Source organism: Apodemus sylvaticus, chromosome 1, assembly GCF_947179515.1.
Source record: "Apodemus sylvaticus chromosome 1, mApoSyl1.1, whole genome shotgun sequence".
NCBI classification, from domain to species: domain Eukaryota; kingdom Metazoa; phylum Chordata; class Mammalia; order Rodentia; family Muridae; genus Apodemus; species Apodemus sylvaticus.
The window spans coordinates 62,346,485-62,372,725 of NC_067472.1; the positions used below are offsets into that span (position 1 = coordinate 62,346,485).

A 26,241-nucleotide genomic window follows, 5' to 3' on the forward strand; every position below is an offset into this window, starting at 1 on the left:
GAGATTCCAACTTACACATGCCGGATGGCTAAGATCAATAACACAAATGATAGCTCATGGAGGAGAGGATGTGGAGCAAGGGGAACAAATTTGTCCATTGCTGGTGGGGGTGCAAACTTCTACAGCTATTATAGAAATTAATATGCTGTTTCCTCAGAAAATTAAAAATCGATCTATGTCAAGATACATCTGTAAAACTCTTGGGTATATATCCAAATGACATACCATCACACCAAGAGAACATTTTCTCAATTATGTTCACTGTGGCTTTATCCATACTACCCAGAAACTGGAAACAAACTAGATGTTTCTCAAAAGAAGAAAGGATATAGAAATTGTGGTATATTTACACAATGGAGTACTACTCAGCTGTTAAAGAATGACATCATGAAATTTTAAAGCAAATAGATGGAACTGGGGGGGGGGGGGTGTGGAATCATCCTGATTGAGTTCAGAACCAGAAAGACAATGTATTATTCACTTATAAGTGGATGTTATCCATTAAATAAATGATAACCCAAGCTATAATCTGTAGATCCAGAGAGGTTGGGTAAAAAGGTAGGGATTTAGGGTAATGCATGAATGGAAATGAAACAGATTTTATAGGTGGATTAGGTAAAGCTGGTGATAGGAACAGAAGTTGTCAGTTTGAGGTGGTAGATGGGATGGAGGGAGAGAATATGGAGAGAGGTTTCTGGAACTTGAGGCAGTTGGGGTTTAGTGTAGAAACCTAGTGCAGTGGAATATTCCTGGAATTTCTGGAAGTGGTCCTAGTGAGGACTCCTGCTATGGGGAATACCGAGTGTTGACTGGCCATCTCTTCTAGTCAATCAAGGCTTCCAGTGGCAGGACTGGGTTGCATTTGGTTGAGTTGCTGACTGAGGAGGTCCCAAGGCGATCCCCCAAACAACCCAAGCTGATGCTAGGACAAAGGATTGTTCTATGGAAACAAGACAGTGGGGCCCCACTGCCCAGGGCAACTACCACACAGTTCATTGGATGTGGAGAGGTAGTGCTGGTGCCTGCATGCAGCCTTTACCCCCCTACCTTCTAGTCTCTTTTGGTGTGGGAAAGTGTGGCAGGATATTTGATCACACTGTCAACCCCAATATTGTGTTATTTCCTGGAAAAAACTGTTTCAAGTTGTAGTGTGGCTTAGGGTTAGCAAACACCTTTAATCCAAGCCCTTTCTTTTTATTGTAAACAGCATTAAGTAGAGTCAACTACAGGTCAAGAGGCATAACAAGCAAGCCACTGACAGAAACTGAACATAGGAAAAGTCAGGAGGACGGATCGAGATGTACAGGAAGCAGAGGACAGGAACATTCAGTTTTAAAATTTTTGAGATGGTGGGGAGAAGAATGCCCTTGTGGGATGTGGGCTGAGCAGGAAGGTTAGCTGGGAGTTTTCTCTATGTATCTGAGCTAGCAAGCTTTCACCCCAAATCTGGCTCCCAAAGCTTTACTGGAAAATTGGATGTTTGAGTTTTTGTTAAAAACAGTAGGAGGGTATACAGGCTACATGAACACCAATCCAGCCACAAAACTTTTGACCAACAATCAGTCCTGCCTGTGCAATGTGTGTGTGGGGGGGGGCGGGGGGGGGGCACAATGGTAGTGCAGAATTTGTGGGAGTGGCCTACCAGTGTCTGATTTAACTTGAGGCCCATTCCATGAGACAGAGCCCAAGCCCAATACTACTTGAATGACTAGTAATTGGAAACTGGATAGCCCAGAGACCTAGGGTAGCATCAAACATGACTATTCTAAAAAAAATTAATTAAAGGATTCCTTAGTATATTCTCCTAGATTAGTGCCTTGTCCAGTTGTCATCAGAGAGGCTTACTCCAACAGCAAATGGGAGCAGGTACAAGATCCACAGCCAAACATTACTGAAAACACACACACACACACACACACACACACACACACACACACGCACACGCACACGCACAGACACAGATACAGACACAGAGAGGGGGGTTCTAAATTGGCTACAGTGAGAATCCAGGACCGGCTTTAAGACCTAGGGATGAACTACGAGGGCTTTTGGCCAGTGAGGACCTGTGGAAGGCCTTAGACACTAGGAAGGATCTAGCAAAGCCTAAGGCCCAGAGTTTGAAGAAGGCCTTAAATTGCAGTAGGAACCTTTAGGCTTTAGCACCAGTGAAGACCTACAGAATGCTTTAGGCTATAATGAGAACCTGAGGAAGACCTAAGGCCTCAATGAAACATAGGAGAAGACCTTTGTTTGCAGTCAGAACCTAGAAAAGGCCTGATATCCCAGTCAGAACCTGCAGAAATTTTTAGCCTATAGTGAGGACATTAGGACAGCCTACAGACCCAGTAGAAATTTATTAAAGGCCTTACAGAACTTGTGGGAACTTTAAAAAATTAGGCACCAGTGAGATCCTGGGGAATACTTAAAACTACAGTAAGAATGTAAGACCCAGTGTGAACATGCAGAAGGTCTTAGACACAATGTCTGCCTGGAAGGCCTTAGGCCCCAATAATAACCTTAGGAAGCCTTAGGTAATAGAAAGAATCTTGGAATACCTCAGGTCAGATGAACATATTGGAAGGCCATAGTTCCAATGATAAAAAGTGAAAGGCCACAGTGCCATCCTGGGTGCTGTAAGGTTCAGTGAGAACCTGGAAGAAACCGGAGGTCACCTTAAAAACATGAGGAATGGTCTTCCTGCAGCCATTTGCACCAGGGAGCCAGGAGACTCCACAGCCTTCTATGCACAGCTCACCAGGAGAGAGTAATCTCCCAGCAGCACTTCTACTTCTGAGCACAGAGGTGAGACCTCCACCTTCTCTCTGAAGGGGAACAGCTAAGGAGCACACAAATCATAAGATCAGTGGAACAACTGGGACAGAAGTCTTCCTGCTGCTATTTGCACAAGGCAACCTGGAAACTCCACAGCCTTCTGTGCATAGCCTGCCAGCAGTGCTTTCACTTCTGAGCTCAGCAGCATAAGAACACAGGCTTACAGGCCCACAGGAGGAACAAAGTCCAGCCAGAGACAACAATATCAACTGGCACCAGAGATAACTAGATGGCGAAAGGCAAGCACAAAAGCCCTATCAACAGAAACCAAGGCCACATGGCAACATCAGAACCGAGTTCTCCCACCACAGCAAGTCCCAGATACCCCAAAAGACACCGGAAAAGCAAGAGTTGGATTTAAAATGGTATCTCATGACACTGATAGAGGGCTTCAAGAAGGACTTAAATAACTCCCTTAAATAAATACAGGAGAACATCGGTCAACAGGAAAAGCCCTTAAAGAGGAAACACAAAAATCCCTTAAAGAAATGCAGGAGATCATGGGTCAACAAGCAGAATCCCTTAAAGAAGAAACACAAAAATCCCTTAAAGAATTACAGGAAAACACAAACAATCAAGTGAAGGAACTGAACAAAACCACCCAGGATCTAAAAGTGGAAGTAGAAACAATAAAGAAATCACAAAGTGAGACATCTCTGGAGATAGAAAACCTTGGAAAGAATTCAGGAGTCATAGTTGCAAGCATCAACAACAAAATACAAGAGATAGAAGAAAGAACCTCAGGTGCTGAAGATACCATAGAAATATTTTCCATGTAAATCTTTAATTTTATCATAAAGTGGTTTTACTTCCCTTTTCAATAAAAAAATAAATTAAATAAATAAAACCACGAGGAATGCCTTAATCTGAAGTGAGAGCCTATAAAAGGTTGTAGGCCACCAGAAAGCCTCAATGTGGCTGGAGACCTTAGTTCCAAGTTGGAATTTCCAAGGGCCATTGACACAAATAGGACTTGTCAAAAGTTTAAGGTCAAAATGAGAACATGGGGAAAGTCTTCAGACACAGTGAAAACCTTGAGATGGCCTTATAGATCCTGTGAGAACTTGTAATATTTTCAGGCCCCAGTGAATTCTATAGCAATAGACTGCAGTGAGATCTTAGGGAAAGCTTTCAGACTGAGTGGCAGAATGTCAAGGTCTTGGTTTAACTTGAGTATCTTTAGAAGACCTTAGATAATCATAAAAAAGTGGGAAGGCCTATGGCATGGTGGGAAATGCCTTCAGCCTCAAAGAGTAAGAAGGCCTGAGATCACAGTGAACATCTGGGCAAGGCCTGAAGCCCAAATGAGAGCTAAAGAATGTTCTATCCAGTCTCCAGTGAAAACCTGGGGAATATCTTAGGACTCATGGATATCTTAGGACTCATGGAAATTTTGGTGAAGTCCTCTAATAACAGTGATAACCTTGATAAGGCCTTAAGCTCCCAGGAAAATCTGAAGAAAGTTTAGGCCACAGGGAAGTTTCACAGATCTAGTGAAAACCTACTGAAGGGCTTATAGAGCCCATGAGAACTTGGGAAAATGTTGATGCCCAGTGAGACTTACATAATGCTTTAGGATCCAGTGAGAACCTGAAAAATTTTTGAAGACCCACTGAGAACATAAGGAAATGCCATAGACCCTAGTGACTACCTGGGAAGGTCTTAGACACAAGTAAGAATCTGGAAAGGCCTTATGTCCAACGGAAAGTGAGGGAAGACCCACACCCAAGTTATAACCTGAGAAATGTCTTAGGTACCACACGGAACCTGGGGAAACTTTAAGACTAGTAAGTAAGAACATGGGAAAGGCCTTAGACTCCATTGTTACCCTTATGAATGATTAAGCTCAGGAGAAAACCTATAAGGTTTTAGGGCACAATGAGAACCAGGGAGAGGCCTAAGGCCTAGATGTGACTTTGGAGATTGTTTTCTAGCCATTAGGAATGTGAGGAAGGCCTTTAGGCCCAGTATAAATGGAGGAAAGAGCTTACACCCAAGGGAGAAACTGGTATTAGGCCCCAATGAGAACCTGAAGAAGGCCTTAGGCTCCAGTGAGAACCTGGGCAAGGCTTTGAACAAATGAAAATATGAAGAAGAATTTAACTCCCAGTGACATCCTGTGAAGCTTAAGCCCTGGTGAGAACATGGGGAAACCCTAGGCCCCCTTGTGACCCTGAGAAATTCTGTGAGTTCTGTTGAAAAACCTATAGAAGGATGTAGGCCACTGTGAGAATCCTGGTTTAGGCTGAAGACCCCAAATGACTAGAGAAGGCCTCAGTTAATAGTGAGAAATCTGATAAGGCCTTAACCAGAGAGAACTTGTATAAGGCTTAAGCTCGGTAAAAATCTGGTAGAGGCATTGGGTGATGTTGAAACCTGGAACACTTTTATGTCCAACTGAAAATACCAATAAGGCCTCAAAACTCATTAGACACCTGGGAAGACCTTACTCCTCCACTTTGAATAAAGTGTGCACTTGCTGATAATGGTTGTGTGTCCTCCTGTGTCCAGGTTAGGGCAACTCTACCCTTGGTACCCCAACCCATGAGATCCAGTGAGAACTGGAGAAGAGCATAGATGTCAGTTAAGTCAGGAGAAAAACTTAAGACCCAGTAAAAATGTATATAAGGTTGCTGGACACAGTAAGATTATGGAAAAGTTCTTAGACACAGTATGAGGCTACCAAAGAGCTTCCAGACTCTATGAGAACTTGGAAAACTTTTTAGGCCCCAGTGAAAACCTAAGCAATGCTTTAAGACCCAGTGAGAACATGGGGAAGGACTTGGACACTGGTGACAACCTCATAAGTCCTTAGGACCCATTTTTGTACCTGTAGAAGGTTTTAGGCCTCAGAGGCAACATAGGAAATGCCATAGCAATTAGAGAAGGCCTAGGCCTTATAGCAGAACGTGGAGGAGCCCTAGGCCCCAGAGAGGACTTGCAGAATGTTTTAGGCCACAATTAGAACATGGGTGTGGGACTGTGAAAGGCAGTCTGTGGCTTGGTTGAGCAAGGCTTACTCCGGAGACCCAAGTAGAATATTCTACAAGGGATGGAACATGAGCCATGCTCCCAGATACTAAGGTTCCTGACACCAGCTCCATACTCCTGACTCCTCAACTCCATAATCCTGTGGCCATCAGTCACATAAGGCCAGGCCCCTGGTGTTCTGGCTGAACTCCACCCCCACGGTCACCTGACTACATCCAGGTTTGCCCCACCCCACAGTTACCTGGATAATAGCCAGGTAGCCCAGCTGATTATAAAGGGGGGCTGCATGACCCCTCCCCTCCCTTCCTCCCTCCCTCCCTCCCTCCCTCTCTCTCTCTCTCTCTCTCTCTCTCTCTCTCTCTCTCTCTCTCTCTCTCTCTCTCTCTCTCTCTCGCCCTTACACTCTCTTGTCCCCGTTCCCCCTCTCTTCCCATTCTCCCCTCTTTCCATGTGGTCATGGCCAGCCCCCACCCCTCTATCTTTTCTTTCTCTCTTTACTTCTCTATCTCTTTTTCCTTTCGTACTTCTCCATAACAAAGCTTTGAAACCATGGACTGTCTCCTCTTATCAAAACCCACTGTGTAGGAGCAATGGAACAGGCCTCAGTGTCTCTGGAGCCAGAAAGGACCAAATACTCTTCTGCTCAGCCAGGCTTCTGCTACAGGTACATGGGGCCTGCGCCAGAACGGCCCCGCCTTCTGGGCAAGGACCTCCCCGACCTAGCCTGGCAGCCTCCTTCTGCAGGTTCAAGGACACCCGCCATCGCAGGCCCCACGCGCTTTTCCTACAGCTGGCTCCCAAACGTGGGGCACAAATCTGCCCATACACACGGACCAGCCCAGCGAGCCTCCCTCACTGCCCTCTTTTCCCTCCTGCCCGGAGCGGGTCTGGCAGCTCTTCCCAGGGTCTCAGAGCCTCCCACAGCCAGACACCCACCCAGTGGCAGAGAGAGCCTTCCTGCTCTCTTAGTTCACAGCTCTTATGCGGTATGCAGTGGCACCCTGTGATGCCCGAGAGCTAGAGAACTTGTCGCCCCTGTCTCCGTGAGGCCTGGGGCCTTGGACTGCTTGCACCTCCTTCGCCCCACCCCCACCCCTACCCCCTTCACCCCCCACCTTCTCCCCCACCCCACCCCCAGAGGTCTAGCGGCCTCTCAAGGCCAGGATGCTTGTTCTGTGCAGTTGATGTGAGCTACATGACAGTCCAACTCTCACGCTTGTTCTGCCAGAACCGGTGAGCTCAGACAGATGTGGGTTCCCTCCCCCCCACCCCGCCCCTGCGAAGAGCTCCCATGCCCTCCCTTGTCCTTGCGCACTGCTCTGCGTTCCTGTGACTAAACAGCTGTCCATGCCCTTCAGCCTGCTTACGCTTCACAGGTCTCTGCCTGCATCTCTACCCCTCCCCATTCCCGCAGCGAGACTCCCATAGACTCTGTTTCCTCAATCTGCCTACCCACCGACCCGCCATTCCTTAGGGTCCCTGCGGGCTGGGGGAAGAGGGGGTGAGTTCACCCTCTCACACCAGCCATCCAGCTGCTGTTGATGCTTTGCTGAGAAGCCTCTCATTTTCCCTTTCCTTGACTAAAGCTTTTTTTTTTAAGATTGGCCTTTCATCTCCTTCTTTCCAAGAAAAACAAATGGGGAAAACATAAAGGACACCTGTCTGCTAGGAGCATGCTGCCTCTTAGCAAGAGGGGCAGGACCCTCCCCCAAGCCATCTAAGCCCGCGAAAGTTACACCTAGGGTTTTATTCGCTTGCTCCCCCTACAGGAATACCGAAACAATGCTTTTCAACCCAAGATTTTCTGCTTCCTTATTTAAATGCTTATTTTTCTACCAACCATTCATGATACATGGCCCAAATTTTCAACTTGTTTAAAATTTCTTTTAAGGCCCAAAAGCCATCTAATATGCTTCCACACGTAGCTTCCTTTTACAGGCCGATCCTAGATACACAATTTACATAATATTTTCTTCCTCAGCCACCCAAAACGGTCTTAAAGATGCCTTCCAGGACTATTACAGGCTCAGTATTCGCCATCCACCCTATGCAGACAGCCCTCTGCTGGGGTCCTGCTCCTCTGTTGTCATTACTGGTTTATCCCTACATCTTGCCCACTGCCACAGATCCAGCAGAGCCGGTGCCACCTCCTGAGACCTACATACAACAACAGAGCTGCCTTCCTCCAGACACCTCATCTGACTGAAGACTCCCAAGACATGCTGAGATCCAGAGACACGTGCTGAACCCCACAGAAGACAGATGTGGGCCCTTTCAGATACACATGAACTCTCTTGCCAAAGACAAATGGCTGTTGGACTTGGGGAAATTATGTGACAGTGAGAAAGACATAATATCTATCTAGATTGATTAATTGCTTTTTCCTTTCGTACTTCTCCATAACAAAGCTTTGAAACCATGGACTGTCTCCTCTTATCAAAACTCACCATGTAGGAGCAATGGAACAGGCCTCAGTGTCTCTAGCACCAGAAAGGACCAAATACTCTTCTGCCCAGCCAGGCTTCTTTTACAGGTACATGAGGTTCACTCCAGAACAGCCCCGCCTTCTGGGCAAGGGCCTTCCCCCCTAGCCAGGCAGCCTCCTTCCATAGGTACATGGGTGCTCTCCACCCCTTTACAGATACGCTCAGGCCCTGCCCACGCATTATCCCTACACATGGGGAAGGACTTCAGACCAAGTGAGAAACCTACCAATGGCCACATAAAACCTGTGAGAACAAGGGTAAACTTTTAGGCTTCACTCAGACTCTGTAGTTCGTGGAGTCTTTAACAATAATGTGGACAAAGCTTTAAGACCTAGTGAGAATAAAGGTGTCTTAGTTTGGGTTTCTATTCCTGTGAAGAGAGACCATAACCAGGGCAAGCTTATAAAGGACAACATTTAATTGTGGCTGGTTTACAGGTTCAGAGGTTCAGTCCATTATCAATTGAAAATCTAAATTCTGTCTCTGGATCTTTAATTCGTGCCTAGGTTCTTGTCTGGGACTAAAGCATTATTCTTAGGTTTCACTGTTATCATAGGCTCTTTAAGGCTTTAGACAGGTTTAAACTTGGTCTGTAGGCCACATTCTTCCTGTAGTGTAAAACATTTCATAGATTCCTACTGGGGCTTAAAGGCCTCTACAAGTTCACAGGACATAAGGACTACTACATAGTCTTATTGAGGCTTCCCTCAGCTTTTAACTCTTTAACCTTTGCCTAAAGCCCTCTCCAGGATCTTGCTGAGGCTTAAGGTATGCTCCAGGTTTTAAGAAAATGGCAGTTTCCAGGAAGGCATGGAATAGGAGGAGCTGAGAGTTATGCATATTGATCCAAAGGCCACCAGAAGACTCTTAATCACATTAGTCAGATTGAAGCCTGTGTATGAGAATCTTTGCAAGACTTTATTACCAGTGAGAACTTGGGGTAGGCCAGAGGTCTTAGACAACATTGACCACCTGGGAAGTCCTTAGGTGCCAGTGAAATCCTGTGGAAACTCTTAGATAACAGTAAGAAACATGGAAGGTCTTATGTGCCATTGTCAACCTTTGAAAGACCTTGGAGCTCATGTAAAACCCAGGAAAGGACTTAGGTCTTGTGTTTCTCAAGAAGGCTTTGGATAACAGTTAGAACCTGCAAAAATCCTTAGGGCATAGTAAGAAAATGTAAGATCCTTTGTTCCAAAAAGAACTTAGGTAAGGCAAAATGTCTCTTTAAGTATTTGCAGCAGGCCTTTAGCCACAATGAGAACCTGTAGAATGTTATAGGTCATTCCAAAGTAAACTCTTCAGACCCAGTGAAAATCTGGTGATGGCTTTCTAGATTACATGAGAACTTATGAAAATATTTATGACCAGTTGAAATCCTGTGCACAGCCTCTAGTGCGAACCTGCTCCAGGAATTAAGGCCCAGAAAAAAACGTAATAAAGTTATTAGCCACAGTGATGACATGTGAGACCTGAGTCTCCAGTGAGAACCTGGGGCAAAGAATGAGGCTTCATTGTACCTTTGGAAAAGATCAGAGTCAGTATAACTATGTAAATTATCCAGTATTTATACCAGTAAAGGCATGGGAGGCATAAACTGTGGTAAAAACCTGCTAGATCAGCAGATAACTTTATTTTCTGAACTAAATTGCTAGTTCTGTAGAACTCTCGTTTAATCTGTGTCATTCCACCTGTCTAGTCTACTTTCCCTTGAGCTCTTTCGAGCCCAAGAGGGCTCCTTAGTTCTCTTTCCCAGAATCCTATTTTACCTGTGCCTGCCAGATACTCTTCTGTTTCCTGCAAGCCCAAAGAGAAAATCTCAATTGAAGTGGAAATTTCTGGAGACTCAGTTAGGTCATAATGATGTTTTGCTGAAGCAGACACAGGTTAAAGGATGCTTGCTAAAGCAGGCATGTGAAAGAATCTTGAATCAGACAGTTGAAAGAAGACTTTGCTGAAGCAGACAAAAATGAGAGATTGACTTCATGAAGCAGACACGGGTGATGTTTAGAAACACATGATGTTTAAAAAGAGTATAAATATGAACACACAGACATTTGATGGGGGCTCTGGCATTGGTTTGCCTTTCTCCAACACAATAGTCTTCATTGATTGTGCTCGTGTATTAGTTTGCCTTATGTAGAGTCACTTGTATTTGCTGGTTGTGACTTCATAGAGAGTAACTCACCAAAGAAATTTTTGTGATATTCCAGTAGCTTCTTGTGGCTTCCAAAGACTCTCTCTGATCCAGATGAACTACTCGGTTTATTCTGGATCAAGTTCCCATTGCTAATTTGTGTCATCTGATGAACTGAACTAAAGCTGCTGATTCATCTTTGGTGGTGTGCTAGTAGGTTGAACTGCTGATATCCCAACAACAAAGATTGGAATCGCTCCAAAGAACTATTTCTAAATTCGTCAATTTCTCTCACATTCTTCCTCCTTAACCATTCTTTTCTAATACCTCTGGTATGTAGTTGGCTAGAAGGGAGGTTAACACATTCAAGGACCCTTATTAAAGTAGGTTTTGACAGATAAACGCCAACTCCCTATCACTTACCTGGAGCTCCTTCTGTAAAGGCTCTTCCCAGACAGAAAGAGAAAGAGACGAAGACAGAGACAGAGGGCATAAAGAGAGAAAGAAAGAAAGAAAGAAAGAAAGAAAGAAAGAAAGAAAGAAAGAAAGAAAGAAAGAAAGAAAGAAAGAAAAAGAGGGAGAGACTCAGAGAGAGATACAGAGAGACATAGAGAGATCTATCAAAGTTCACTTGCTCTAGAAGAAGTTGCCAGGTCCTCTGCTACAACCACCATAGTGGTTGGAGAGGCTCCAAGCCTAGCCAGTAAGGACTAAACCATTTCATCTTTTTGGTTAAGTACCACAACACCTGCTAACTTTGTTCTGGTCATAAAACCAGAAAAAAAAGAAGACCTCTTCCAAGCAATTTGCCTTAAAATAGATGAAACATTCCATTCTTAAGCATTCTAATCAAAAGAGGCATTAGGAGTACACCTAAACTGCATCTGAAAATGCAACATCTGTTTAAGTTTTTATATTTTGCTGACAACTAGCTTTTCCATGTAACATAATTAAATATCCTATAACAAGGTAAAACCTGGAGAAAACCATAAACTTTAGTGAGAAAGTATAGAATGTTATGGGCCACAGTAAGAACTAGGAAAAGACAGAAAGGCACAAGGAAATGTTAGAGAGGGTCCTCAGGACCAATAAGAACCTAGAGAAGGTCTCTGGCCCCAGTGAGAGAACCTGCCAAGAGTTTGGGTCCAGAATAAGAAGAGGAAAGGTCTTCAGACCTGGTAATGACCTATAGATGCTGTGAGAACTTGGGAATGTTTTTAGGCTTCAGTGAATCCCTCAGTTTAGCCTTAGGCTACAGTAAAAACCTTGGACAGTTTCTAAGATGGGTGACAAACTTGTGAGGCCTTAGGTCCCAGTAAGAACCCACAGAAGGCCTAAGACACCAGTAGAGAACTTGGAAAGCTAAGGTTTACTAAGAAGTGGGAAAGGTCTTAGGTATCAACAGACATTGGGGATGAACTGGGATCACAGTGGAAATTTGAAGAAGGCTTTAATCAGTAAAGCATATGTGTTGGGCCCATGTCAAGATACGCCCCAGAGTTCTCATGCCATGCAACTGACCTGGGGTAAAGGAGACTTACTTCAGGAAAGGAGAGGAGTGAGGACCTGGGGAAGTGTAGAGACAGTGGAGTGACCCAAAAGCACAGTGAGAAATCAGAGTTAGGACATGGAAAGGGGTAGAGGCAGGTGAGTGGACATGTAGGTAGGCAGACAGATGGGAGCAGAGTCATGAGGGCAGAGAAGAGGGAGACACAGAGAAGGACAGAAAGGAGAGAGAGAGAGAGAGAGAGAGAGAGAGAGAGAGAGAGAGAGAGAGAGAGAGAGAGAGAGAGAGAACAGAAGACAGAGGAGAGCAGGAAGAAAAGAACACTTGAATACAGAGACAACACTGTAGTGGTAGGCAGTCATTTTATAGAAAGCCCATAACTGGCACAATTGGTGGTGGCAGCAGTTTATGATGTAAGAATTTGCTAGGTTGCTGGAATGACATGGTGGAATCACCTGTAAGCTTAACACTAGGAACATCCTTAGATCCTAGAATCTGGGAAAGTCCTTAGGTTCCAGTAAGCACTCTGGAAACCCTTGGTCCCAGTGAGGCTCTAAAAAAGGCATTGGGCCCCAGTAAGTGCCTGGGACAACATTAAACCCCAGTGAGATAATGGAGAAAGCTTTAAGACAAAGTCTTCCAGAGGACCTGGGGAGACCTTATGTCCAGGAATAAACTAGGTAAGGATTTAGGTACCAATGAGAACTTGAGAAAGTCTGTAGTCCCAAGTGAAACGGGGGAAGGCCTTGGGTCCCAATGAGATCTTGAGAAGGCCTTAGGACTGAATTAGAATATTAGGAAGGCTTCTGTAGAGCTCTGAGTACTGGGGAAGGCCCTGGGTCCCAGTGAAACGCTAAAAAGGTCTTAGTGAATAGTGAGAGGGTAATGGACTTATGACAGGATGAGTATGTGGGAAAGCCATGAGACCTGGTGAGTACTCAAGAAGACATCAATCCCCAAGGAAATCCTGGAGTAAGGCTTAGACAACACTGTGGGAATCTCAAGAAATTTAAATTCAAGATAGAATCTTAAGAAGGCCATAAGCCCCAGTAAGTGCCATGAGCAAGAAAGTTGGTATTTGTACTTGTTCCAAAAAGTATATTTTGTTATGCAGAGGTTCTTTACCCATGGTTCACACTCTTAAGTTCACAACCACAATCCTAGGCTCACCTCTTCAAGGCTGGTCAGCTTTATGGCAGTCCCAAGTTTTCGTTAGGGCCTATAGCCACCCAGTGTTTCTCACTGAAGTCAAACAACTTCCTCAGTATGACAAGCATTTAAAAAAAGCCTTTTAATCATGAGGAAAAAATAGTTTAGTCAGGAAACCCACAATACTCAATGCTGATCCTGATAAGCAAAAACAAGTGACATCAATTACTAAAGATAATCAGACATGACTACACAAACAGACAATTCCACCTGCCCACTTGACAGTACATAAGCAAAGACCAAGATCAATGCATAGAATTTTGCTATGAGCAGTCCCTCAGCATAAGAAAATAGAACTTTTGTTATACCAACTGTGCATACCTACCATCTAGATCACAATAGGCAGTGAACAACCTGGGAAGGTGTTAGGTCTCAGTGAGATACTGAGAAGATGATATGAGGTTCCAGGTAGGTACACGGAAGTTCTTAGAACCTAGTTTGAATCTGGGAATGTTATTAGACCTAAATGAGACTATGAGAGAACATGAGGTACCAGTTACATTCTGGGGACAACCTCAATGAAACCCTGAGGAAGGTAAAAGGTCCCTGTAATTACCTGTGAAAGCTTTGGGCCCTAGTAAAATCACAGAAAGGCAACAGGTCCAAGTGACACACTGGAGAAGGATTGAGCCCAAATGAGAACCAAGGAAAATATTAAACCCTTGGGATGTTCTAGGGAAGATTTTAAGACTTGGTGAAAATCTTCAATAGACCTTAGATCCCAGAGGAAATCTCTGGAAAGCCATAGACATAAGTGAGACTCAGGGGATGATTTACTCCCCAGTGAGAAAATGAGTCAGTGAAAAGCTAGGGAAGGCCCTAAACCACGAGGAGAATTTGGAGAAGGCCTTAGGTCTCAGTGCATAACCTTTGAAAGGCTGGGGTGCCAGTAAGAAGACAGAAAGTCCTTAAATTCCAGGGAGGTACTGGAGAAGGCTTTAAGATGCCATGTGATCCTGGGGACATCCTTAGATCTAACTGGGAATATAGGGGAAACCTTAGGCCCAGTGAGTACTTGGGAAAGCCCAGGAGGCCCAGTGTAATCCCAGCAAACCTTTCTCCACAACTGAGATACTGGAGAAGTCTTTGAGCACTAACCAGTATTTAGTAAAGACTTTCTGTCTCAGTCAGAACGTAGGTAAATTCTTAGGCATCACTGAGAACCTGGAGAAAGTCTTAGACCATAATGAAAATCTAGGGAAAAAAAACCCTAGGTGTTGTTAAGAAACTGTAGAAAGCCATAGGCCTCTGGGAAAAGTCCTAGGTTCCAGTGAGATAGTTGGGAAGGCCTGAGTCTCAGTACAACTGTAGAGAAGGCCTCAGGTTACAGTGAAAACCTTGGCCAGCCTTTAGACCCTATAAGAACCTGTGGAAGGCCTTAGAAAACTCAGTCAGAACAGGGGGAAAATAAAGTCTTAGGCTCCAGTAATAATGTGGAGGAAGGCCTTACCATACTGATATTCTGAGAATGACCTCAGACACCACTGAAATTCTGGGAAAGGTCTAGGCCTCATTGAGAATCTGGGAAGAGAACAGGTCCCAGTGAAAGCCTTTAAAGATCTGAGGTCCCGGTAAGATTCAGGGAAACAGTAAGAATAGTGAGAACCAGAGGGAGGTCTTAGGGCCCAGTGAACCCTGAGAAAGCCTTAAGACCCAAAGGTATTTTGGAGATGGCTGTAGACCCCTGTGAAACTTTTGGAAGGTCATAAGCCCTATTAGAATCTTGGGAAAGCCTTAGGTCCCCAAGAGAACCTAGAAAAGCCTGAGACACAAGTCAAACACAGGAAAGGCCTCAGATCCAAGTGAGTTTTGGGGGAAAGCCTAAGGTCCCAGTGAAGTCATGAGAATCTCTTAGGTTCTGGTTACATACTGGAGACAACCTTTGACCCTACTGGGGAAGGCTTAGGCCCTAGTGAAAACCTGTCAAGGCATTATGTCCCAGTGATATACTGGGAAAGGCCTTGTGACCCAGTGAACTTGAAAGGCCCCAGATCACAGTCAAAACCTTGGAAGACCTTAGGGCTTTGTGAGTACTAATAGCTAGTATATGGTCCCAGTAAGAACCTGGAAAAGTCTGGGGCTCAGTGAGATCCTAGTGAAGCCCTCAGTCCCTAGAGAATTAGACCATAACATACAGAGAGAGCCCAGGGAAACCTTAAGACCCCAATGAGAATGTGAAGAAGCCTTAGTCTCCAGTGAGAAACTCGAGTAGGCTTATTACCGAGTTAGAACCTGGAATAGCATGAAGGCCCAGAGACACCTAGGGAAGGCCATAGGCCCTAGTAATATTCTGAGGAAGGCTTCAGACCCCAATGAGAACCTCAGGAAGACTTTAGACACAAGTGACAACCTCAGCAGTCCATAGGATGCACTGAGTACCCATAGAAGGTTGTAGGCCTCAGTGGGAACATGGAGAATGCCATAGGACTAAATGAGCAATTGGAGAAGGCATAGGCCTTAGACTGCAGTCAGAACCTAGAGGAGGCACGGACCCCAATGAGAACCTGCAGAATATTTTTGGCCACAATAAGAACATTGGGAAGAACTTCAGCCCAAGTAAAAAAGCTACCAATGACCACAGAACATGTGAGAAGAAGGGAAAACTTAAGGCCCCACTTGCACTCTGAGTAGTTCCTTGAGTCTTTAATAATAATGTGGGCAAACTTTTAAGATCTATTGAGAACATGGGTATCTTAGTTTGGGTTTCCATTGCTTTGAAGAGACACCATGGCCAAGCCAACCCTTATCAAGGAAACATTTAATTGGGGCTAGCTTACAGGTTCAGATGTTCAGTCCCTTATCAATGGGGAAGAATGGCAGTGTCCAGGCAGGCATAGTATGTGAGGAGCCTAATGTTACCAGGAGGAGACTCTTGATCACATTGGTCAGACATAGGCATATACATAAGACTTAAAGCTCCCCTTCATAGTAATATACTTTCTCTAACAAGGTTTACCCCTCATGCAATAAAGCCACACCTCCTAATAGTGCTACTTCCCATGGGCCAAGCATATTCAATTTACCACAAAGGGAAATGCCTTAGTCTCCAGGCCTTTGGTTCATGTAAGAGTCTGCTGAAGGCATATATCAATGAAGTTCTGTAAAACTCTTAGGCTCCAGTAACAACTTGGGAATGAAAATCAGGGAAAGACCTTAGGTACCAGTGAAAACCTAGAGAAGTCCTTAGGCCTCAATGATAATTCAGAGAATCAATTAGGTCATTGTTAGATCCTATAGTAGGCCTTAATCCTCACCAAGATCCTGGAGAGAGTTTTAGGTAAAAGTTACAAGCTGAAAAAGCCTAAGTCCTCGATGAGATTGTGGTGAAGGCCTTATATATTATATACACTTATAATAGACTGTTATGCCCCAGTGGGGAGTGCTATAATATTGTAGAACATGGTGAGAACACAGACATGGCCTCCAGACCCAGTTTAAATCTCTCTAAACCTTATAGATCCTATGAAAACAGCATATATTTTAGGGAACGGTGAAACCCAGAATAATGCCTTAGTCCCTGATGAGAACCAATGCAAGATTTTAAGACCCAGAAACAAATCTTAGATTTTAGGTACCACTGAGTAACTGGAGAAGCATTTGGCTTCAGTGAGAACCTTGGCAAGGCTTTATGATGCAGAAAAAACTTGGGGAAGATCAGAAGGCCTGAGACTCCACTGACTCCCCAGGAAGTCCTGAGATGCCAGTGAGTTCCTGTGGAAACTCTTAGACAACAGTAAGAAACATGGAAGATCTTAGATAACCTTAGAACCTGCCAAAAGCCTTAGGGCACAGTGAAAATCTGTAAGATCCTTTATGTTCCAAAAATAATTTAGAAAAGGCAGAAGGTCTCAATAAGACTTTGAAGAAGGCCTTTAGCTACACTGAGAACTTGTGTAATGTTTCAAGTCACAATGAGAACATGAGGAAAGTCTTCAGACCCAGTAAAACTCTAGTGATGGCTTTCTAGATTCCGTGAGAACTTAAAATTTTAGGCCCAATTGAAACCCTGTGCATAGCTCTAGTGAGAATCTGGACCAGGCATTAAGACAGAGAAAAAACTTTGGAAATCTGTGGCCACAGTGACAACCTGTGAAGCCCTGAGGCCCCAGTGAGTACCTGGGAGAAAGCCTTAGACATCATTCAGTCTTTGGGGAAGGTTTTTAAGCATAATTAGAGTTACCATTTAAATTATCCAGTATTGTTGTGGTTTGACCTGATGCTTTTTTTTATTCTGATATTAATTCTGCTTCCTCAAGAGGGGTTGCCCCCAGTGACCAAGACCATCATGTGCTCAGGTGATTTTATGAGAACCTTCTCCTCAGATTAACTGCTCAATAAATCTAGGGCCTATGTCTATGGAGGGGAAAGATGAGACTGGGGGTTTGACAGTTGGGGGAGGTGGAGAGAGACAGGAGGACAGGAGGGCAAGGAGAGAAGGCTGAAGAGGAGGGGGGAAGCTGAAAAAGACCTGAACCACCTGACCAGGAGAAAGTGCAAGTAACAAGGGGTGTTATAGCTGAAGAATAAACTAGTCTAGTGTTAGATCTCCCCAATCTAGGCTTGCAGCTTATAATCAATAACTGGATTGTACGGTTTTTATATGGGCTTATTAAGGTAGAAATTACAGCAACAAATTAGCTCCTAACCTGGGGTTTAGAACCTGAAATAAGAGTCCACACCCCCCCCCAATATAAACAACTATAGCTGTGCTTTAAAGCTGCAGCAGTGTGGAAATTAAACACCTAGTGGGTCTAACAGGTTTATAGAGGGCTACTTAGAAGCTCCCTCCCTAAGCCCAATGCAAACCATGGCAACCAGAGACAGCAACCCATCCCCAAGCTGGGACTTAGCTAGGTCTACTTCAAAACAAGGTAAGATTTCCCTGAGACTAAAGAAGGACCAAGGACCCCGGGGCACCACTGCCTATGAAGCAGCCTTCACAGCTGAGGAGCAACAGCTGAAAAATGGCACCTAACTTTCCAAAGCCTTCTCATAGGCACATAAGCTTATCTGGGCATCTCTGCCTGTGCAAGCTTTCCTGTGCTTGCTTTCCAATATCCCCCACCTCTAAACAGGACATGGGACAGCCAGACTCACTCTACACTGCAAGCTGCCTAAGATTGACCCACATGCTGCTGCCCTCAACCTAAACAACAAAAGAATACTCAGAAGAGCAGATACTGCAGGTCCTTCTACAGTTGGCTCCTCCCTGCAAATAAAAGAATTGGTTGAGAAGCACCTTAAGAAATGTTCAACATCATTAATCATCATGGAAATGCAAATAAAAACAACCCTGAGATTTCACCTCCCACCAGTCAGAATGGCTAAGATTAAAAACTCAGGAGAGAGCAGGTGTTGGCGAGGATGTAGAGAAAGAGGAACACTACTCCAATGCTGGTGGGATTGCAAGCTGGTACAACCACTCTGGAAATCAGTCTGTCAGTTCCTCAGAAAACTGGGCATGACACTTCTGGAGGACCCTGCTATACCACTCCTGGGCATATAGCCATAAGGATTCCTTGGCATTCAATAAGGACATATTCCACTATGTTCATAGCAGCCTTATTTATAATAGCCAGAAGCTGAAAAGAACCCATAAGTCCCTCAATGGAGAAATGGATACAGAAAATGTATATTTACACAATGGAATACTACTCAGCAATTAAAAACAATGAATTCATGAAATTCTTAGGCAAATGGTTAGAACTGGAAAATATCATCCTAAGTGAGGTAAACCATTCACAAAGAACACACATGGAATGCAGTCACTGATAACTGGATATTAGCCCAGAAGCTCTGAATACCCAAGATACAATTCACATATCAAATCATTCCCAAGAAGAAGGAAGGAGAGGGCTCTGGTCCTGCAAAGGCTTGATGCAGCAATATAGGGGATTACCAAGACAGAGAAGTGGGAGGGGTTGATTGGGGAATGGGCAGAGGGAAGAGGGCTTGTGGGACTTATGGGGAGGGGTGAACCGGGAAAGGGGAAATCATTTGGAATGTAAGCAAAGAATATAGAGAATTTAAAAAATTTAAAAAAAAAAGGACTGCAGTGTCTCAAATCGAACACCAGGGGGAGACAAAGACACAAGAAACTCCAGATCAGGTAAGAAGAATTATAAATATAAATGTTACTTTGAATGATTTGAAAAGGATGGATTCAAGATAAGTATGTTGGTTTACTATGTGTTCTCAAAAAAAAGGGCATAAATAAAAATGTTGAGCCTTTAAAAGATATTAGATTTTATACAGCAAAATTTTCAGAAAAATGAAAGTTGGAGATGAGCTGGAACAGATGCTAGAACATAAGATACAGAATTTCATAGATGAGACTGCACAACAGAGAGATAGCAATACAATTTGGAAGCAGAACCTAGAGGATAATTTAAGTTTGTAAATCAAAATAAGGTAGATACTACAATATCAGAATTAGAACATAAAGAAAAATAAAAGTTTGGAAGCAGAGCCTAGAACCGTAGATACAGGAATTTATAAAGCAAAATGAACAACAGAGAGAGAAATTTAAGACTCGGCAACAGGCTCTAGAGGAAACACTAGAAGTAAAGGTACAGGAATTTATAGGTCAAGATAAGTGTAACCTGTCCAGCGGGTCAGTTATTCCAGGGTTCCGAAGGGGTGCTACCTGAGGGTCAAAAGGGGGGAGAGAAGGAAGGAGGCCAAGCACCAAGAACGACAAATCAATCTGGGTTATGTCAAAGCCTCGTTTAATGTTCTGGGGTACACAGGTTTTAAGGCTTTCAGGAGGGGTGTACCCCAAGGCAAGGACAAAGAGGGGCTGAGGTATTTCTGGCATTTACGGCAGGAGATGAGGAGGTTATCTGATGAAGATACCCGGAGTCGGCGATGTTGACGCAGGCAGGACCATACTGCAGTTATCTCGAAACAATGGCTAAACCAATGCCCATGGGAGAGGCTCTTGTTTGCTTTTCTCAGGGCCTTTACCCTGTCAGCCAAAGTGAGGGTCTCTAATGGCTTCCCACATTTCCCCCTTTTTCCTTATATTAGAAGTGGAAAGGTTTGGGGGAAATACTGGGCAAGGGGGCCAGACCGATAATGTGTAGCAGTCTCTGTCTTAGGATCGACCTCCCTAATCCCTCAGCCTTACCCGTCGTAGGGTTACCTTGTCATCCTCAAGGCTCCATGTCTTAGGTTGGTCAGGGGATGGAGGAAGTTGCCCGTCTTTAAGACGGCTACCTTGGGTCAGCTCCCCCTTCAGATAAGCCCAGGGATGAGTAGGTGTGAGCCAGGCAGAGCCTCATCAAAGGAGCTTATTGAAATCGAGCCTCTCCGTGGCAAGTATTGCAGTTGTTTCTACTGAGCCGTCTTGTCTACCGGGTTCCATCGCTTCTGCTGTGTCCAAACGATGATACTGTACCGAGATACAATTCTTGGGTAGGGTGGAATCTATTTGTGATTTAACAAAGCAGGTTAATCATTGAAAAGCCCAGGGACCAAAGGAGATTAACAGTAATAACCCCATGAAGGGTCCTAGGATAGAAGGTAGTAGGGTGGAAAGCCACGGGACGTGGAAAACCAATTTTTATACCAAGACTCCTGCTGTTCTTGTTCTCTTTTGCATTTCTCTAAACTTTCTTTTACTCTCCTCAGACTGTCATCTACCAGGCCTGTCTTGTCTACATAAACACAGCATTCTTCCCTTAAGGCTGCACAAAGTCCTCCCTCCTTCAGGAAGAGTAAATCAATACCTTTCCTGTTCTGTAACACTACTTCTGATAAGGAGGCGACAGAGTCTTTTAGATTAGCTAAACCATCTCTGAGTTCGGCCAGGTCCTTATCAATGGCAGCACTAAGTAAATGATATTGTTGTCGATTCTGTTGAAAGGTAACAAGGGAGGCAATGCCTGTGGATGTCTTAAAGAAAATAAATGGCAGGCCACATTCTATCTGGTCTACACTTGAAATCTGTAAAATTTAAATATATGGCCTTTTGACACCCTGAAGGGGGGGGGCAATCAGCAGTAACCAATATCTCCCCCTTGATCTGTTTATAATTTGTTTAATCTTCAGCTAAATAAAATTGCCATGCAAAGAGGGATGTTGAGTCTGTAGTTATCTGTGATGTCAGCATTAGTAAGAAGCATCCAAAGGTGTTGAGGGCTATGGCCATGATTATAATCACCATCATTCTTTGTCTCAGCATACTCTGGCAGCTAGCATGTTCCTTCGGCATCCTGTAGAAAAAACACAAACATGCCCTCCTCTCTACACTCAGAAAGATCCCTAGCATTAAAATTTTTAAATTTTTTGTGGTACATAGAGATGTGATTCTCCCCTTTTTTATTATAAAAATATTGTTGTAAAGTTTTATGGGCTTGTTCTATAATATCTTGTCTTTGCAAATTATGAGGAATCTCAGTAATATGAGTAATATCAAATTGTTAATAAGACATCTCAAATGACTGGTTATAATAATCAGTTATAATATTTGTCTTAATCTGATTTGGAACATTTAGTATTAAAAAATATATGTAAAAGCAGTTATAACTAGAAAACTTGAAAATCTGTCAATGGTCATATGTATATTTTTGATTAATTTTTTGAATTGTATTTGTATAAACAATTGTAAAAGTTAAGAATTAGTATCATTAAAAAGAAACAACTTTAAGCAATTGTAAGCCATGAGTTATATATGTATATTATTAATATAAAAATCAAAAGCTTGATTTTTAACATTTTGAAAGAACAGCTACAGCACCCAATTTAATTATCTGTGCTGAAGCAAGGGGACACTCAAAAGAATAAACATGTGATCTAATTATATGAGCTTTACTCCCATAGTAGATGCATTTTTATAGGATGCATGTATAAATCTATAACAATATAAAAACATGTATAGAGGCAAATTTTTAACAATTTATCTTTTAGACAATAATTATTAATTTTGTCAAAAAGGCTTGTCATATAATAGATTAACAATTAATAATAATCTATTTAATTGATGTTTAAAATAAGGAACAAATATTTTATCATGCTCTTAAAACAGTCTTTTAAAAATATTTTTATGATTTTATTTTGTAACATTTTATTATTATATCAAATCTTTATTGGAGGATGTCAAAACCTTATTTGGAGAGATTTTACATTAACGTTCTCTTTGTTAAGGAATGGAAGTGAACATATATCATAAACTGTTGACAAATACTTATGGTAGCTTTCTCCAAGTTATGTCTCTCAATATTTATTTTGTATCTATCTTGAGAATATCAGAGGCTTAAATGACAAACTTAAAGCAGTGTCTTAGGCAAAATATTTATCTTAACACCTTTTGAAAATCATTTTCTTAAAAATTTCAAAAGCCCAATGTTAAGAGCAAGCCATTTCTTGAGGAATAACTTTCTAATGAAATTATTTTATTGGTGTTTTTTTAAAGTTAGCTTATGCTCCTTTAAAGTTAGAAGTGAATGTTTTTATAATTATCAGAATGTAAAGCAAAAAACTACCCTCTATACCTATAATAAGTTTGTATGGAGTAGACAGGCCAAATTTTAATGCCTTTATAATTTTTACATAGCCTTATTATCTTTTACAGATCTAGGTGTGAACTTTATTTTGAACCATATCTGTATGAATCTGTTAAAATATTCTTTTGGCCAGAAACTCTAAGTGAGGCCTGCAAGACAAAACTGCATCTCTCAAGCCTCTGCAGCTTTGAGGAAGCTCTGCGCTTTGTATTAACTCAAATGTAAAACTCCTGATTTGAGTTTGTTATCTCTTAAGCCAGACCTACACCCACACCCACCGGTCCTGCAAAGAGTAGCCTGTAATCAGACCCTATTGTATGGAGGTCAAATAACAAAAGGAACCTGTAATATCAAAGCATAACTACAATTTGTTGAAAGCAAAACCCAGTTTTAAATAATCTTTTCTCTTTAAAATTAATGACAAACACATTATTTTCATATTGTAAAGTTTGTCCATCATCTTGTGTTTGAATGTATGACTTTGTAACTTATTGAAGAGACATTATTTTAAATCATATTTCTTATAAATCCAATCTCCATGCCAAGATTCACACAAAACACCATGTCAATTTAAAAGCATTTTAGAGGCCTGTATTTCCTGGGTTGCATCATGCTATGTGTAGCTAGTTAAGATGGCCCCGACACTGAATCACCAGTTTTAAACTAACCTTCTTTTTTTTTTAATAACATTATACCTTTTAAATCATAACCAATTAATTTATAACTCTATAGTCAAGATATGTAAAACATTTATACCTTTAAGACTAATTAGAAATAAGAATGAAGCGATCATACAAATCTCATAAATTTAAACCAAATACATTTTTTTTCTAGCTGTAACTTCAGGGGAATAAAGCACTTTGAACCCAATCATTATCATGATAGAAATTTTTCTAGGAGAATTAACCATTTCCACTTGTCCGGCTCCTGGCCTTTTAAGAAGCAGCTTTTATTCCAGCTGTCTTTGACTCCTACCTTAGAATGTGAGGCACCTCAAATTAGCCTCCTCTGTGTAAACTGCAATTGGCAGGACTGCCAGCAAGATAACGCCTTTTTACCATTTTTTTTAACATAAAACATAAAAAACAACCAATCATTCAGCCAAACAAAAGAATAGACAACATGAATTGACACACATATAGACAAGTTTTGGTGCACCAAAGACGTACAATAGACAGTGAGGGAACTTGATGTTCCCAAAAGATCCAAATATCTTAACCTGAACTTAGGAGATCTCCAGTAGGTTTCAGAGAGAAAACAGGACGTCTCCCATTTTCTTCTCCTTTCCAGGAGAGTTTTAAAAGAGCTTCTAACCATTATTATTATTATTATTATTGATACCATGTCCTACATATGGAAAAACTGCTTTTCTGTAACCTGCTTTTTCTCTTGTTTAAGATTTAACAAGGGGGAAGGAGGATGCCTAGTCGAACACACACACCTGTGGAGAGGGGAGGAGAGCCCAGGAATTTCTCTGCAGTCCAGGTCTTACATGCTGCCCATGAGCAGTTTTTCTCCGGCTGCCTCAGCAGCAGTCTCTGACTTCTACCTGCATGGGTCTCCCTTGTCCATTTTTGCCTAGTCCCTGTCCAGGGAGATAGCCCTGGGAGAGCATTTGTTGAGCAATAACCTCATTGGGACTACACATAAGGACTTTCAGTTGAGAGAGAATGTCTCTTCCCCAGAGGTTAACAGGCAGACCAGGGACCATGAAGGGCTGAGTAGAGCCAATATTTCCCTCTGTCCTCCCAAGTCAGCAACTTTGAGCTCTGGAGAGTATTTTTTTGATTGTCCAATCCCCTGCAGATGGGTCAGAGAGGCTTGCAAAGGCCAAGCGGGGGCCAAGCACATTGCGAGATCACAGTAGAATCAGCACCTGAGTCTAAGATGCCCTCAAAGCTTTTACCATTTATTTTAAGGCTGAGTATAGGATGATCTCTGGTGATTGCCTGGACCCAGTAACTAAAAAATGCATCAGACACTGGTTTACCTGTTTTCAAAATCTTATTAATATCCTTACCAACCTTATCTCAAGTTAGCGGGTGAATATCAGGTCCACTTAAAATTAACCAAGGACATTTCTTATGACAAAACAAAAGAACTTAATTAAATCTTTTTTTCTTAACTCTTATTCCTCTCTCCCTGAATTAATGCTTGCTTTCTCCTATGAATCAAGCCTGTGGGCCCACTCCAAACCTAGCAAATCTTTCTGTAAAACTGAGATACTGGAGAAGGCCTTGGCCTTTTCTGAGTCCATAGTAAAGGCTTCATGAACTAGTCATAATGTAGGTATTCCCCAAGCAGCACTCAGAACCTAAATAAAGCTTTAGACCCCAGTGATAACCTGGAAAAGCCTTAGGAGCTATTGAGACACTGTAGAACTCTATAGGCCTATGGAGAAAGACTTAGATTCCAGTGAGACACTGGGGAGGCCTTGGACTATGGTATAAACCTGGAGAAGGGTTCAGACTACAGTGAAAACATTCAAAGGCCTTTAGTCCCTGTGAGCACCTGGGGAAAGCCTGAAAATATCCAGTCAGAACCAATGTAGAATAAAGCCTCAAGTCCCAGTGATAACCTGGAGGAAGGTCTTACCATAGTGATATTCAGAGAATAGCATTCCACATCGTTGAGAATCTGGTGAAGGTCTAGGCCTCTTTGAGAATCCTGGAAAGACCACAGGTCCCAGTAAAAACCTGCAAAATCTGAGGCTCCAGTGCAATGTGGTTAAAAGCTTCGAGTAGTGAAAACCATAGGGAGATCTTAGGCCCCAGTGAGTTCTGAGAAGTCCTTAATGTACCCAGTAGTATTCTGAAGATGGTCTTAGACCCTAGTGAGAATTTGGGGAAGGCCGTAAGCCCATGAGTATCCTGGGAAAACCTTAGGTCCCAGTGAGGACCTGGAAAAGCCAGAAATATCAGTGGAATCAGTGAAATACAGGGAAGGCCTTAGATTCCAGTGACATTTGGAAGAAAGCCTTAGGCCCCAGGGAAGCCTTGAGAAGCCCTTAGATACCGGTTACATGCTGGGAATAACTTTAGACCCTACTGAGGAAGGTTTTAGGCCCCTATGAAAACCTAGAAAGGCATTAAATCCCATTGGTATACAGGGAAAGGCCTTGTGACATGGTGAATGTGAAAGGCCCCAGATCACAGTAAAAACCCTTGGAAGGCCTTAGAGCCTTGTGAGTACTTACTGCTGGTACTCATAATCTGGCAAAAGCTTCAGGCTCTGTGAGATCCTAGGGAATCTCTCAGAAGCTAGAAAATTAGGCCATAAGATACAAAGTGAATCCAGGGAAAGCCTAAGGCCCCAGTGAGAATGTGGAGAAACTTTCGTCCCTACTGAGAAACTAGGGTTGTCCTAGAACCCCATAAGAACCTGGGAAGACACTAGGTCTTTCTAAGACCAAAGTCTTAGGTCTTAGGTGTTAGGCTTCAGTGACAAAATAGGTAATCCCTTAGGTACCAGTGAGAACCTAGCAAACTCCTTAGGCCCAAGGGAGACACGGGAGGAAGACCTTAGGTCCCATGGGAATCTGGGAAAGCCTGTGGCCATATGTATATTCTGGGG

At 42.9% G+C, this 26,241-nt stretch overlaps 1 protein-coding gene across 1 annotated transcript in view; it reads left to right on the forward strand.

The window, feature by feature from the left end:
• The window catches only part of LOC127677328 (mitochondrial fission regulator 1-like), a 48,161-nt gene that overhangs the window by 20,506 nt on the left and 1,414 nt on the right, over window positions 1–26,241 (forward strand). The gene's annotated exons all lie outside the window — the stretch shown is intronic.